Source organism: Scyliorhinus torazame, chromosome 13 (assembly GCF_047496885.1).
Source record: "Scyliorhinus torazame isolate Kashiwa2021f chromosome 13, sScyTor2.1, whole genome shotgun sequence".
Taxonomy (NCBI): Eukaryota; Metazoa; Chordata; class Chondrichthyes; order Carcharhiniformes; family Scyliorhinidae; genus Scyliorhinus; species Scyliorhinus torazame.
Genome location: NC_092719.1, coordinates 73,186,890 through 73,203,422, shown reverse-complemented (window position 1 = coordinate 73,203,422; position 16,533 = coordinate 73,186,890). Strand labels below are relative to the sequence as shown.

Here is a 16,533-nt window from a genome sequence, read left to right as displayed (position 1 = left end):
TTGGAGTGGCATTTGTACCCAAGGACATTTGACTAGGCGGCAAGTGGGCTACCCCTGAAAACAGCTGAGCCTGCACGAATATGTCGGGTATGTCTGATCTCTGATTACCACCTACCATAACTCTTGGATTTTTTAACACTTGTATCTGGAGACATTGGCCGGATTTTGTGGTCAGTAGTGACAGGACAGCTTCGCCGCTGATATTACAAAAGGTTGCCTGTACATTTAGAGCTCTATAGAGCATTGAATTCCTCTTTTCCAATACCACTTTGAATTTAAAGCGATCTCAAGGGAATCCTTGGTGTTCATCAACAGAGCAGGCAGCAGGCAAGCTGATCAACCAATCAGACTGAAGATTTCTCACAGACCGTAAGGCAGGAAGTAAGAAGCAGGGGATATAATTTACATTTAAATAATTGTGCAGGAAACAAAAAGATAAATAGCAAAATAATCTTCAAAAAATATATTCAATTTTAAAAGATCAACAGTTTTTAATCCTTCTTCTGAGGGAGTGTGACTACGCACTTATAAAAATAATCTTTTTCAGGACCAGAGAGATTATTCAGGAGTAGTTACGATTTAGTAGCCTATTCAAAATTCAGATTTTCCTGATTGAACAAGGCTTACGATTTGTATTGGTTTTCACACCAATAATGTGTAAATAGACTAAGCTTCATGACAAATCAGTAATTCTTTAAAAAAAATTTTAATAAACATTTTATTGAGGTATTTTTGGTATAGTAACAACAACAAAATAAACAATATACATGAAACCATAAACATTGTGCAAAAGCCATTTACCTCTCGTACAGGTCCCACCCTTATTGACCCCCTACTCTAATCTAAACTACTCTCCCCGCACCCACCCCCCTCCCCCGTCTGCTGACGATTAATTTCCCGCAAAGAAGTCGACGAACGGTTGCCACCTCCGGGTGAACCCTAACAGTGACCCTCTCAAGGCGAACTTCATTTTCTCCAAACAAAGAAAGCTAGCCATATCCGATAGCCAGGTCTCCGACTTCGGGGGCTTTGAGTCCCACCATGCTAATAGTATCCGTCTCCGGGCTACCAGGGAAGCAAAGGCCAGAATGTCTGCTTTCTCCTCCTGGATTCCTGTGTCTTCTGACACCCCGAAAATCGCCACCTCTGGACTCAGCGCCACCCTTGTCTTCAACACCATGGACATGACGTCCGCAAACCCCTGCCAAAATCCCCTAAGCTTTGGACATGTCAAAAACATGTGGACATGGCTCGCTGGCCCTCCCGCACATTTTGCGCACCTGTCGTCAACCCCAAAGAATCTGCACATCCGGGCCACTGTCATGTGAGCCCGGTGAACAACCTTAAATTGTATCAGGCTGAGCCTGGCACATGTTGCGGACGCGTTGACTCTACTTAACGCGTCTGCCCATAGACCATCCTCTATCTCACCTCCCAGCTCCTCCTCCCACTTGCGCTTCAGCTCCTCGGTCTGCGTCTCCTCAGACCCCATAAGTTCCTTGTAAATGTCCGAGACGCTCCCTTCTCCTACCCACCCTCTGGAAACTACCCTGTCCTGAATCCCCCTTAGCGGTAAGAGCGGGAAGGTTGACACCTGTTTACGTAGGAAGTCCCGCACCTGCAGATACCTGAATTTGTTTCCCCTCGCCAACACAAACTTTTCCTCCAGCGCCCTCATACTCGGAAAGCTCCCCTTTATGAACAAATCCCCCATCCTCGCAATCCCCTCTCTCCGCCAGAACCGGAACCCCCCGTCCTTAGTCCCTGGGGCAAACCAGTGATTATCACAGATTGGAGCCCAAACCGATGCTCCCACTGCTCCCACATATCGCCTCCACTGGCCCCAGACTCTCAGGGCCGCCACCACCACGGGGCTGGTGGAGGACCGTGCCGGCGGGAGCGGCAGAGGCACAGTTACCAATGCCCCCAAACTGGTGCCCTTACATGAAGCCGCCTCCATGCGCACCCTTGCCGACCCTTCCCCCACCACCCACTTCCTGATCATGGCTATATTAGCCACCCAGTAATAGTTGCTAAAATATGGCAGCGCCAGCCCGCCCTCTCCCCGCCTCCGTTCAAGCATTACCTTCCTGACTCGCGGGGTCTTGCCCGCCCAGACACAGCCCATGATCACACTGTTGAGCCACTTAAAAAAGGACCGCGGAATAAAGATGGGGAGACACTGAAATACAAATAGGAATCTCGGGAGGACCGTCATCTTCACCGTTTGCACCCTCCCAACCAGAGACAACGGAAACGTATCCCATCTCCGAAAATCGTCATTCATTTGGTCCACCAGCCGGGCCAGATTCAATTTATGCAGCCGGTCCTATTCCCGCGCCACTTGGATACCTAGGTACCTAAAGCTTCCCTTTACTAACCTAAACAGCAGCTCTCCCAGTCGCCTCTCCTGTCCCCTCGTCTGGACCACAAACATCTCACTCTTTCCCATGTTAAGCTGATACCCTGAAAACCGGCCAAATTCTCCTAAAGCCCTCATGATTTCTTCCATCCCCTCTATTAGATCCGAAACGTACAGAAGCAGGTCATCCACATAGAGCGAAGCCCTGTGCTCCACCCTCCCCCGGACCAGTCCTCTCCAGCCCCTCGAGGCTCTCAGAGCAATTGCCAACAGCTCTATAGCCAGCGCAAACAACAGTGGGGAGAGGGGCATCCCTGTCTCGTCCCCCGGTGCAGTCTAAAATAGTCCGATGTAGTCCTATTCATCCATACACGTGCCACAGGAGCCTTGATACAGCAACCTGATCCAGTCGATAAAGCCCCGCCCGAATCCGAACCATCCCAGTCCCTCCCACTGTCCCATTCTACCTGATCAAAAGTCTTTTCTGCATCCATTGCGATCACTACCTCCATCTCCCTACCTTCCGGGGGTATCATGATCACATTTAACAGCCTTCTTACATTGGCCACCAACTGCCTGCCCTTAACAAACCCCGTCTGGTCCTCCCCAAACAAATCAGTAATTCTGTGTTGATCCGAGACCCCAACAGCACACCCTGTGGAAGAACAGGGTATCACCGACAGCAACTTGCCTATTTCTACATTTAACCGTACACATGTTAAATTGCTGTCACTTTTGTCCACTAATGACAGGGTGTACTGACAGCTTCCCCATCATTACAAATGCAAATTGTGGGTCTTAATTATACACATTGTAGGTTTCTACTGGAAATAGCAGTTCAAAGATAATAATCAAAGAGATTAGCTGCAACAATTTTTGTGCATTCATTCTAGCTGCTTCAACCTTAATAGTCAGCGTGAACATTGTGAGCAGTTTATCGCTGGAGCCAAGCATAGACTGAGCAATGAAAAATATAAATGTTCAAATCTCACCATGAGAAATGGTGAAACTGGATTTCGTAGATACGTTAAATTTTGCGGCTAGTGGTAGGAATTGCCTGAGAAGTAAAAAGCCAGCTGGTTCACAAATATCTTCAGGGAAAGTGATTTGTTATTCCTCTTGCTCCGGTCCACTTGTGACTCCAATCCCACACTATGTGGCTGATCCTTAATTTTCTTGGGGAAACTAGCAACAGGCAATGAATACTGCCTTACCACTTTTGTCCTCACCAAAAGGAACAGTGAGGAGAAATGTATTGGATTCTACATCAAACAAGGAAAGGAAATTTTCAATTACCAATGTCAGTTTATTATTCACTATACCAGCATATGTCTTGGGCATCCCTGTGTAGAGTGCTTCTGGGATTGGTTTCTTGACTGACTCAGCATCAAAAAGACACATGATCCAATTTAAGGCTCTCCACACACTGCATGCAACAGCAGTTTGCATTTATAAATCCGAAGGTACTTCACAGGAGCGCTATCAACTGAAATTTGATGCTGAGGTACATGAGGATAATATGGGGACGCAGTTGACCAAAAGCTTGGTCCCCAAACTGATTCCTGGGATGGTGAGATTGACGTGTGAGCAGAGATTGAGTCGGTTAAGATTATATTCGCTGGAGTTCAGAAGAATGCGATGGATCTCATAGTAATCTATAAAATTCTAACAGGACTAGACAGGGTAGAAGCAATGGTAGGGATGTCCAGAACCAGGGGTCACCATCTGAGGATACGGGGTGAACCATTTAGGACTGAGGTGAGGAGAAATTTCTTCACACAGAGAGTAGTAAGCTGTGGAATTCGCTATCACAGGAAACAGTTGAGGTCAAAACATTGTGGGCGGGATTCTCTGGCCACGCCCACCTGGCAACTGGAAGTTCTCGCCCGAGGTCAATGGACCTTACTTGGTCTGTGTCCCGCCCGTGGCGATCTTGTGGCGGGTGGGGCATAAGAATTACTGATTGGGGAAAGTTTGGGGCATTATTTTGAAGTATATCGAAGAACCGGTTTCCACCTGTGTCAGAAGGAGGAAAGGTGAGTCTGTGCCTGCATTCTCTGGGTCATGTGAATAAACCTGGGAAAGGCTGGCTCCAGATCACTCCTTTTCTCAGTGACTAAGTAGTGAATTACATCACTTGTAACACCAATTCCCCTTCACCAGTATTCTCATCAGACTTATAACATTTACTGCGCAATTCATGTTTATGGATTAAAATATACTCCCAAACTCAAAGTGCGCAAAATGAAAATGTCGTAAACTTTGAGATATCAGTTTAATTCTTCTAAAACACTGCCTTCATAAAAGGTTGCTTTTGGCAAACCTATTTGCATTTCGTTAGAAATAGGGAGAAATTATGGCTGAACGACCTCTGGTGGCGCAATATGAGGGGAAGAAGAGCACAAGGGGCGGGATTGTCCGGTATCCGGCGGGCGGGTCGTACCGGCGCCAAAGAGTGGCGTGAACCACTCCGGCGTCAGGCCGCCCAGAAGGTGCGGAATTCTCTGCATCTTTGGCGCCACGCCAACCGGCGCCGAACAGCCTCCGCCGGCCGGCGCGCGTTGGCACATGCGCAGGGGCGCCAGCGTGTTCCCAGAACCGCTGCCGTGATTCCTGCGCATGTGCAGTGGGTTTCTTCTCTGCGCCGGCCATGGCGGGCTTTACAGCGGCCGGCGCGGAGGGAAAGAGTGCCCCCACGGCACAGGCCCATTCGCAGATCGGTGGGCCCCGATCGCGGGCCAGGTCACCGTGGGGGCCCCCCCGGGGCCAGATCCCCCCGCGCCCCCCCGAGGCCGCCCGCAGAGCCAGGTTCCGGCGGTACAAACCTTGTGTAATGTACACCGGCGGGACTGGTCGAAAACAGGCGGCTGCTCAGCCCATCGCAGAGCGGAGAATCGCCGGGGGGGGGGGGGGGGCCGCTGCCAGCAGCCCCCGACCGGCGCCGTGCGATTCCCGCCCCCGCCAAAAAAACGGCGCCGGAGAATTCGGCAGCCGGCGTCGGGGCGGGATTCACGCGGCCCCCCGGCGATTCTCCGGCCTGGCGGGGGATCGGTGAATACCACCCAAGATATTTCCCGCTGGAAAACTGACCTTTTTCCCTTTTCTCTTGCACCATGGGTCCTTTACTTCTCTAAACTCTTGAAATTTAGCGGTGTAGAGTTCTCCCTTCTTTGAGATGCCCAAGGGAGGCAGAACCAAGTAAGATTTGATCCAAAATCGTTGATGGCATGGTGGCACAGTGGCTAGCACTGCTGCCTCACAGCTCCAGGGACCCAGGTTCAATTCCTGCCTCGGGTGACTCTGTGTGGAGTTTGCACTTTCTCCCCTTGTCTGCGTGAGTTTCCTCCGGGTGCTCCGGTTTCCTCCCATAGTCCAAAAATCTGCAGGCTGGGTGGATTGGCTGTGCTAAATTGCCCCTTAGTGTCCAAAAAAAAGGTTAGGTGGGTACTTTCAGGTGGTACTTATTATGAGTACGGGGAGAAGGCCAGCCATCTCCTGGCTCACCAACTCAAACGTCAAGGGGCTTCCTGTGAGATCCCTCAGATACACAATCCGGGTTGCGGCTCTATTTCCATCGCTCTCCAAGTCAATGCAGCTTTTAAACCCTGCTACTGTGACCTGTATAAATCGGATCCCCCACAGACAAATCGACTATATATGGCTTATGGACAGTCTGCCCATCCCAACTGTTGAAGTGGACAAGAGCTGTCAGTTGGACTCCCCGTTACGCTCCGATGAGATTTTAAAATGTATTGGGCGCAAGGCTCTTGGCCCGGATGACTTTCCGATTGATTTTTAAAAGAAGTTCACAAAACAGCTTATACCTTTGTTATTGGATAGTTTAATGACCCCATGTCTCGGGATTCGTTGCCTCCAATCCTCACTCAAGCATCTATTTCATTGCTCCTTAAAAGGGACAAGCATCCGACCGAGTGTGGTTCACACCAATCCATCTCGCTCTTATATGTGGACATTAAGCTGCTCACTAAGGTTTTGGCGCTCCGGTGAGAACCTTGCCTCCCAAGTATAATTGTGGAGGATCAAACAGGTTTTGTATAGGGCAGGCAAATATCGGCCAATATACGTTGTCTATTAAATGTTATTCTTTCCCCCTCCCCTGCACCCGAACCTGAGGTGATAGTATCTCATGACGCTGAAAAAGCATTTTACAGGGTGGAATGTGAATATTTATTTGAGATTCTTGGGAGATTTGGATTCAGCCATAAATTTGCCTTGTGGATCTGCTTGCTATATAATGCCCCGACGGCCAGGGTTCGTACAAACACTCTATACTCAGACTACTTCCCCTTGAATAGGGGCACGAGACAGGGCTGCCCACTTTCTCCAATTTTGTTTGCCCTGGCAATAGAGCTGTTCTTATAGCGTTAAGAGCGTCTAGTCACTAGAGGGGTATTAGTCGTGATGGGATGGAGCATTGCGTATCTCTCGATGCAGATTACCTACTTTTATGTATTACAGACTTAACTCCCTCTATCGACAGCATAATGAAGACACTTCATACCTTTGGTTCCTTCTCTGGCTATAAATTAAGTCTAGGCAAGAATAAATGTTTTCCAGTTAACCCCCCTGGTAGGCGACCCCAATTAGGCGCGTTACCTTTCTGCCTCTCTAATACAGGTTTTCATTATTTGGGGGTTCGGGTGGGCCACAATTGGGCCTCACTTCACAAGTTGAATTACTCAAACCTGATCAACAACGTTAAAGTGGATGTACAGCTGTGGAACAACCTTTCTCTATCTTTGGCGGGTAGGATTCAAACAATAAAAATTAATGTATGTACTCATTTCTCTTTCAATGTCTTTCCATTTTCTCCCCAAACCTTTTTTTTAATATAAATTTAGACTACCTAATTATTTGTTTCCAATTAAGGGCCAATCCACTCACCCTGCACATCTTTGGGTTGTGGGGGTGAGAACCACAGAGACACGGAGATATCGTGCAAACTTCACAAGGAGCCGGGACCGAACCCAGGTCCTCAGCGCCATGAGGCAGCAATGCTAACCACTGCACCACCATGCCGCCTAGCCCAAACACTTTTTTTATTAAGGTTAACAAATTGATATCTACTTTTACTTGGGCAGGTAAGAATCCCAGCACCCACAGCGTTTTACTCTAAAGGGACAGACAGACAGGGGGCTTGGTCCTCCCAAATGTATTTTTTATTACTGGGCAGCTAACATCCAAAATATGTTGTTGTGGATCAGTGACCCTGGTTCTATTTGGGGCCAAATTGTGGTTCGCTCTACTCTCCTGGCCATAATTACTGCCCCATTGCCCTTTTCTCCTGCTCGATGTTCACTCAGACCCTGTAGTGGTCTCCTCTCTTAGGACTTGGAAACAGTTTCGGCAACAACTTAAGTTCCTTTCCCTGTCTTCGCTGCTCCTATTTGTAACAATCACCTTTTCTTACCTTTTGGATTGGACACAACATTTAAATATTGGAAAGTGATGGGAGTTGTGCATTTTGGGGATCTATTTGTGAAGGGGAGATTTGTCAGTTTTAGAGAGCTGGCTGACAAATTTCAACCACACAATTCTAGCCTTTCTTGCTACTTCTCTCATAAGATTTTCCCTTTCCTTCGACTGGCTCCACCTTCAGTCTTGCTGAGGAGGATTTTATCTTTGGCTCAGCCTGGCAAGGGGTCTATTTCGGACATATATGGCTATATTCTCTCATCTGATCCCTCCCTACTAAATGGGGCGAGGGTGAAATGGGAGGGTGAGTTGGATCCTATACTTACTAGCGAGGCTTGGAGGGTGGCCTGGTATAGGGTCAACTCCACATCCTCATATGCCCGGTTGAGCCTAATTTAATTCATGGTGTTGCACAGGATGCACTTGACCCAGGCAAGGAGGAGTAGTTTTTTTTTCCCAAACGTGGAGGACAGATGTGATTGCTTTTTGCTTGCTCCAGCTAACCATATATATGTTTTGGTCCTGCCCCAAACTCATCAGCTTCTGGGCTTCCTTTTTAGCACTATATTGGAGATACTCCGGGTGGATTTAAATCCATGTCCATTGGTAACCATATTTGGGGTTTCAGGTTCACCAGCGTTTCACTCTGGGTGAGGGACCGACATTGTAGCCTTTGCCTCACTGATAGCCTGGAGGCGAATATTGCTTAGTTGGAGATCTCCCATTCCACCCAGTGCTTCTGCCTCGTTGGGTGATTTAACGTCATTCCTCCATATAGAGAAAATTTAATTCAGCATCAGGGTTTCAGTGGAGAGGATCTACCTGAGATCATAACCATTTATTTCCTTTTTTAAGGATCTAGACACCGTCAGCTGTTAGGGGGTTTAGATATAGTGTTTATGTCATTTATGTTGTGGGATTTTTTAGTTTGCTTGTAATTTTTGTACTCTTGAGTTTTGTTGCTTGTTTGTTATTATGTAAAACACACTGCAAATCACTTTCTCTGTTGCACCGTGTCAAAAATGATCTCTGTGCCTCGGGGCTAAGCAAACATGAACACACCCGAGTCCTGAAATTTTAGCTCGAATGGTACATCAAGCAGACACACGGTGACATTAAATGTGCAACCATTTAACAGTATTATACTGTTCACATTCAAAATTGGCCATTTGCACTGAGAAATGGACCAGACATCCCATATTTTTAATATGCGTCGATAATAGCCAGCTGGAGTACATCACAGTCCTACCCACTATATTACAGTGTGAGGATACACAAGGCCATGTGAGCACAGCCTGTCAACATGTTCACAATTCAGGGCTGCATAGGAACATTGGAGCAGGAGTGGGCCATTCAGCCCTTTGAACCTGATTCGGCATTCCATAAGCATAGAGATAGATAGATAGAATTTACAGTGCAGAAGGAGGCCATTCGGCCCATCGAGTCTGCACCGGCTCTTGGAAAGAGCACCCTACCCAAGGTCAACACCTCCACCCTATCCCCATAACCCAGTAACCCCACCCAACACTAAGGGCAATTTTGGACACTAAGGGCAGTTATCATAGCCAATCCACCTAACCTGCACATCTTTGGACTGTGGGAGGAAACCGGAGCACCCGGAGGAAACCCACACACACATGGGGAGGATGTGCAGGCTCCGCACAGACAGTGACCCAAGCCGGAATCGAACCTGGGACCCTGGAGCTGTGAAGCAATTGTGCTATCCACAATGCTACCGTGCTGATCTAGTTGTGGTCTCAACTCCACTTTCATAAGAGGTAACGCATCACATATCCAAAATATTCCAAAAGGGGAAGCGGTTTACTTGCAAATCTCACAATTTGCAGAACTTTCTGCTTTTTAGAATACCAGTGATTCACATGGGCAAATAGAAGCTTTGAACCATGAGCACTGACAAAAATGACTCCTGAAAATCATGGGGTTCATCCATAAATCGCAAATGGCACCTACAATGTAATTATTCTATGGCCCCTGGGCTGACGCTGGCAGAGACGGAACAGCTGGAAAAGTGTAACAATGCATTAAATTACATGTGAGGCCAGTGATCAGGAGTGATGAAGAAAGGGCAATATTTCGCCAAGTGCCCTTACGCAAACCTATCTGAAGGAAGATATCAACATTTCACCCACAGTGGTCGCACACTGCGTCAGCCATTCCAGAGACTTGAGCACAAAGTTCAAGGTTGACAATCCAAAGTAATGTTGAGGGAGTGCTTGACTGTTGGAAGTGCCATCCTTCAGGCCCCTCCTGAGTGTATATAAAGACTCCCACAGCATCACTTTGAAACGAGCAAGTGAGTTCTTTCCGGAGTGCTCAGCAATACTTATCCCTCACCCAACATCACAAAAACAGGTAATATTGCCTTATAATACCGTGGCTATGAGCAACTTGGAATTCTGAGGTGAATAAGTCATTCTCTGACTCCCCAAAGCTTGATGACCATCCACAAGGCACAAATCAGGAATATGATGGAATGCTCACCACTTGCCTGGATGAGTGCAGCTCCAATGCACTCAAGTAGCTCCTCACCATTCAGCCCACTTGATTGACACTCCATCCAGCACGTTCAACATCCACTCCCACAACCACCTATGCATAGTGGCAGCAGTGTGCATCATCTATAAGATGCACGGCAGTAGCTTGCCCAGGCTCCTTTGACAATAACTTCCAAACCCATGGCATCTACCACCTAGAAAGACAAGGGTAGCAGATGCATGGGAATACCACCACCTGCAAATTCCACTCCAAGCCACACATCACCCTGACCTGGAACTATATGGACGTTCCTTCATAGGCTCAAAGTCCTGGAGCTCCCTTCCTAACTGCATTGACTGCGGAGGTTCAAGAAGGCAACTCACCATCACCTCCTCAAGGGCAATTAAGGGGATGGACAAAAAATGCAGGTCACGTCAATGCCACTTACATCCCGTGAAAGAATATATATTTATATATATATATATATTTAAAATGTTGTTTGTGTGACCTTGCTGTGCACAACCTGGCTGCTACATTTCCATATTTCAGCAGGGCCAGGCTCTAAAAGTAACTCATTCGTTATAAAATGTTTTGGAAGTGATTAGCATGCATGGTGTTGTATATATAGAGGTATTTCCTTCTCATCATGAAGTCCTTCGAGAGGTTGGACATGAGACACATCAACTCCATACTCCCGCTAGCCCTGCTGCCTCACGGCGCCAAGGTCCCAGGTTCGATTCCAGCTCTGGGTCACTGTCCGTGTAGAGTTTGCACATTCTCCCCGTGTTTGCATGGGTTTCACCCTCACGACCCAAAGATGTGCAGGCTAGGTAGATTGGCCATGCTAAATTGCCCCTTAATTGGAAACAATGAGTTGGATACTCGAAATTTATTTTTAAAAAATTAACAAAAACTCCATACTCCCAGAATTTCTTGATCCACTGCAATTTGCATACTACCACAACCAGTCCACAGCAGGTTCCCTGGCTCTACACTCATCCCTGGAGCATCTCAACAACCAGGGGCGTCATTCTCCGACCCCCCACCGGGTCGGAGAATGGCCGTTGGCCGCCGTGAATCCCGCCCCCGCCCCCGCCGAAGTCTCCGGTACCGGAGATTGGGCGGGGGCGGGAATCGGGCCCCGCCGGTTGGCGGGACCCCCCGTTCAATTCTCCGGCCTGGATGGGCCGAAGTCCCGCCCAGAAATTGCCTGTCCCGCCGGTGTAAATCAAACTTGGTATTTACCGGCGGGACCAGGCGGCGTGGGTGGGCTCCGGGGTCCTGGGGGGGTGCAGGATGATCTGACCCCGAGGGGTGCCCCCCCGGTGGCCTGGCCCGCGATCGGGGCCCACCGATCCGCGGGCGGGCCTGTGCCGTGGGGGCACTCTTTCCCTTCCGCCTCCGCTACGGCCTCCACCATGGCGGAGGCGGAAGAGACTCTCCCCACTGCGCATGCGCGGGAAACTGTCGGCGGCCGCTGACGCTCCCGCGCATGTGCCGCATTTCCGCGCCACCTGGCGGGGCAACAAACGCCATTTCCGCCAGCTGGCGGGGCGGAAATCCCTCCGGCGTCGGCCTAGCCCTCAATGTTGGGGCTAGGCCGCCAAAGATGCGGAGCATTCCGCACCTTTGGGCCGGCGCGATGCCCGTCTGATTGGCGCCATTTTTGGCGGACCCAGTCGGCGGACATCGCGCCGTTGGGGGAGAATTTCGCCCCAGGTCTCCTACATCAGACTCCTATTCATTGACTGCATCTCTGCCTTCAACACCATAATCCCAACCAAGCTCATAGCAAAACTCCAAAACCTAGGACTTGGCACTTCCATCTGCAACTGGCTCCTCGACTTCCTGACCCATAGACCATAATCAGTAAGGATAAACAACAACACCTCCTCCACGATAGTCCTCAATACCGGGGCCCCTACTACTCCCTATACTCACACAACTGTGTGGCAAAATCTGGCTCCAACTTCATCTACAAGATTGCTGATGACACGACCATAGTGGGTCAGATCTCGAACAACGATGAGTAAGAGTACAGACAACAATCTCTCTCTGAACGTCAGCAAAACTAAGGAGCTGGTCATCGACTTCAGGAAGCGAAGTACCATACACACCCCTGTCTGCATCAATGATGCCGAGGTGGAGATGGTTGACAGCTTCAAATACCTAGGTGTGCACATCACCAACAATCTGTCCTGTTCCACCCATGTCGACACTACGACCAAGAAAGCACCACTGCACCTATACTTCCTCAGGAAACTAAGAAAATTTGGCATGTCCACATTGACTCCAACCAATTTTTACAGATGCACCATAAAAAGCAGCCGATCTGGCTGCATCACAGCCTGGTATGGCAACTGCTCGGCCCAGGACCGTAAGAAACTACAAAAAGTCGTGAACACAGCCCAGTCCATCACATGAAACCTCCTCTCATCCATTGATTCTGTTACACTCCCACTGCTTTGTGAAAGCATAACCAAAGACCCCTCCCAGCCGGGTTATTCTCTCTTCCAACCTCTTCCAACGGGCAGGAGATACAACAGTCTGAGAATACGCACTAACAGATACAAAAACTGCTTCTTCCCCACTGTTACCAGACTCCTGAATGACCCTCTTATGGACTGAACTGATCTCTCCACACATCTTCTCTACTGGGTAGTACTACACTCCGTATGCTTCACCCGATGTCTATGTCTATATATTTACATTGTGTATATATTGCATGTCCTATGTTTTTTCCATGTATGGAACGACCTCTGGACTGTATGCAGAACAATACTTTTAACTGTATCTCGGTACACCTGACAATAAATCTAAAGCCAAATCCAAATCCTAATTGTCGCAAATTGAGGGGCTAATTGGCCTCCTCCCATTCCTTTTTTTTTCAAATGTATTTTATTACAAACATGTATCAAAGTAGGTTACAGCAAATAAACACCCCTGGAATCATGGGCGTCATTCTCCGCCGGCGGGAGTCTCCGTTTTGCCGGCGCCCGGGGGTTTCCCGACGGCGTGGGGCTGCCCCACAATGGGAAACCCCATTGACCGGCCGGTGTTACGGAGACTCCCGCCGGCCGGTCGGGGCAGAAGTGTGGCGGGGCGGGTAGGAGAATTTTGCCCCATACTTCCCAACAATCAACTATGCAGTCTGTACAGATTTTTCCCCTTTTTTACCCCCTCCTCGCCCGCAACGAACATCCCTTCAAACACGGACATAAACATCCCCCACCTTTCCTCAAACCCCACTGAAGAGCCCCTTAACTCATACTTTATCTTCTCTAATCGCAGGAAGTTGTAGAGGTCACCCAACCAAGCCGCTACCCCGGTGGCGATGCCGACCGCCAGTCCAACAAAATTCGTCACCGTGCAATCAGAGAGGCGAAGGCCAAGACATCAGCCTTCCTCCTCTCTATGAGCTCCGGCTTCTCTGAACCCCCAAGTATCGCCACCAAAGGGTCTGGGTCCACTCCCTCCTCCACTATCCTGGCTAAGACCGCGAACACTCCCGCCCAGAATCTTCCCAATTTTTCCCAACCCCAAAACATGTGCCCATGATTCGCTGGCCCCTGCCCACACCTCTCACACTCATCTGCTACCCCCTGAAAGAACCCACTCATTCTCGCCCGAGTCATATGCACCACCTTAAACTGTATCAGGCTCACCCTTGCACAAGAGGATGTCCCGTTTACCCTACGCAGTGTCTCATTCCATACTCCCCAATTTATCTCCCCTCCCAACTCCGCTTCCCATTTCTCTTTGATCTTCACCACCCGCTCGCCTCCCTGCTCCCCCAACCACCTGTATATATCCCCAATTCTTCCCTCCTCATCCACATCTGGAAGCAGCAGTCGCTCCAACAGGGTGTGTCCCGGCAACCTAGGGAACCCCTCCAGACCTTTCGCGCAAAGTCCCTGACCTGCAGATACCTGAATTCACTCCCCCTCAGCAGTTCTACCGTCTCCCTTAGCTCCTCCAGACTACCGAACCATTCCTCCAAATACAGATTCCACACCTTGACCAGCCCCACTTCCCTCCACTTCCTGTATACACTATCCATCTACCCCGGCTCAAACCCATGATTCTCGCACACCTCCTCCCATTCCTCAGGAGGTTGGGCACCCAAACCTATGCACTCACTTCCGAAAATCCTTTGCCAAGTCACTCTTGACGCTTCATGATTTAAGGTTGGGCAGCTAGAATTGGAGAAAACCAAACTTTGGCTTCACAGACAGGGCCACATTAACCATGGGCCCATCAACAGAATATGGGTCCTCAATGAAAGCAAATGCAGATATTACTCACTGTAAAAATAAACATGATATCCACTGATTGGGTAATTAGAAATGTACAGCAGGCAATGCTGGCCGGTGTGGTGAGGAGGGGGGTGCACGGAATAATGCATTGAGGAATTGGGTGTGGTGGATATTTGGTTATTTGACTGTGACTGCCTTACATGGTCCCAGCGGCTAGAAGACATGGATGGAGGAGCCAAAGAGCACACCGGAAAGATGCCTTTGTAACAAGGGGAAGAAGACAACATTCGACAGCTCTTCACAAGGTTGAATAGTGAATATTTTAGACATCTCATTGCACATTTGTGTTTGAATGATGGATGGTTTGTGGTTGGGGGGAGCAGTGGGAGGGGAACAAGAATTATTTTGGGTGGAGGCACCCTAAGTTTTCTTGGTACCCAAAGCCCCGTAAATACTTCAGGTCAGCCCTATTTCTTAATGACTTGCACAAGGAAGTATAATGGGGAGAATTCTCTGTCCCCAGGACACCCAGAATGCATTCCCAGATGGGATTGAGAATCAGACGTTGGGTCAAAATCGGGATCGGCGCAGGGCCCCAACCCAAATGCCATGCTCTGACCCATCACTGGTGGCTTAAATGAGTTCCATGCTGCACGCCAGCGGAGCATGGAAATAAATGCAAATGTGTCATAATGATCCATTTGCATCTATTTCGCTGGCACGGCACCCTATGCTCCTCCATGCCTTGATTGTCCTGTCCCCGCAGCTGGGAATCAGTTGGGTGAGGTTCACTTGTGGTCTTTACCATCATGGGCCTGACATGGTGGAACTCACGAGGTCTACCATGCCAGGGCCACGATGGTAGAGATCACCTGAGGTCAATCCCCACCCCCGCATCGCAAATCAGACCCTCCCTCCCCTCCCCACCAACACCTCACAGCTGCCCCCCAACTCCTGGATTGATTGGGTGCATGTGCATTCATATTGCTTCAGTGGCCAAAGTGGTGAAACCCCAATGTTTGTAAACATTGCCCACATCAAAGAGATGTAAGTTGCACTAAGTGCATTCCAATCACTCAAGCGTGTGATTTCACTCCACTTACCTCTCTTTGATGTGAGCAATGTTTACAACATTGGAGTTTCATCACTTAGGCCACTGAAGTGTGAAGGGATATGAATGGATCAAAGAGGCAGATAGTATTTACCACCTGTCAATCGCAGACCACTACTAGAAAACCATGAATGGATTGCAGACAGTGAATCTGTGGTATAAGATGCAGGCACAGCTGCTCACCTTTGAGAAATAGACGCGTGGAGCTGCTAGGTAAGTGTTACAGCTATTATGCTTCCCACAGCCCTTGTCTGGACTGCTCTCTAGCTTCCAGACAGGTGTCAATATTCGGGAGGGAGGGGTCTGTGTGTGTGTGGGGGGGGGTCCATGGAGGGGATTCCTTTAGGCAGGGGCTTCCTGTGGGGGGGGGCCTAGTCCAGGAGTCCCTGTGAGGGTCCCCCAATTACAAGGGATTGTGGCATGAGGGATGGGTCAGGTCACCTCCATATTTGGGGTGGAGGGGAACCCAGGCAATCAGGGGGTGGGGGCTGACATGCGGTGGGGGAATCCATACCACTTTGCAGTGTGGTGGGGGTCGTGGCCAATTTGTGGTGTGGGGGGGAATGCCGGCCGCAGGACTCCACTATCGGTCCATCTGCTCAAGGTGGCGGCTTGATATCAGGATTCTTCTGGGAATCCCCTCATATTCCACTTCATGTATACATTTACATGGCGCGGAACACTGAATTGCATCCCGCTAGGGGATCGTAAAACTGGTGCAATTCAGCTAATCCAGCTCAATGTCTTTCAAGCACCCTCAAGATTTAACAAGCATTTAACTTGGTTTGTCTGTAACACCTTCATACTTGGTGAAATCTTTTGAGTGAGGCAGTAACCAACATAGTTTAACTTATGCCTCCTGAATTTTGTCA

General features: G+C 49.1%; 1 protein-coding gene across 2 annotated transcripts in view; it reads right to left on the bottom strand.

Annotated features, from left to right (window-relative positions):
* pde3a (phosphodiesterase 3A, cGMP-inhibited) overlaps positions 1–16,533 on the bottom strand; it is a 645,056-nt gene that overhangs the window by 115,096 nt on the left and 513,427 nt on the right. The gene's annotated exons all lie outside the window — the stretch shown is intronic.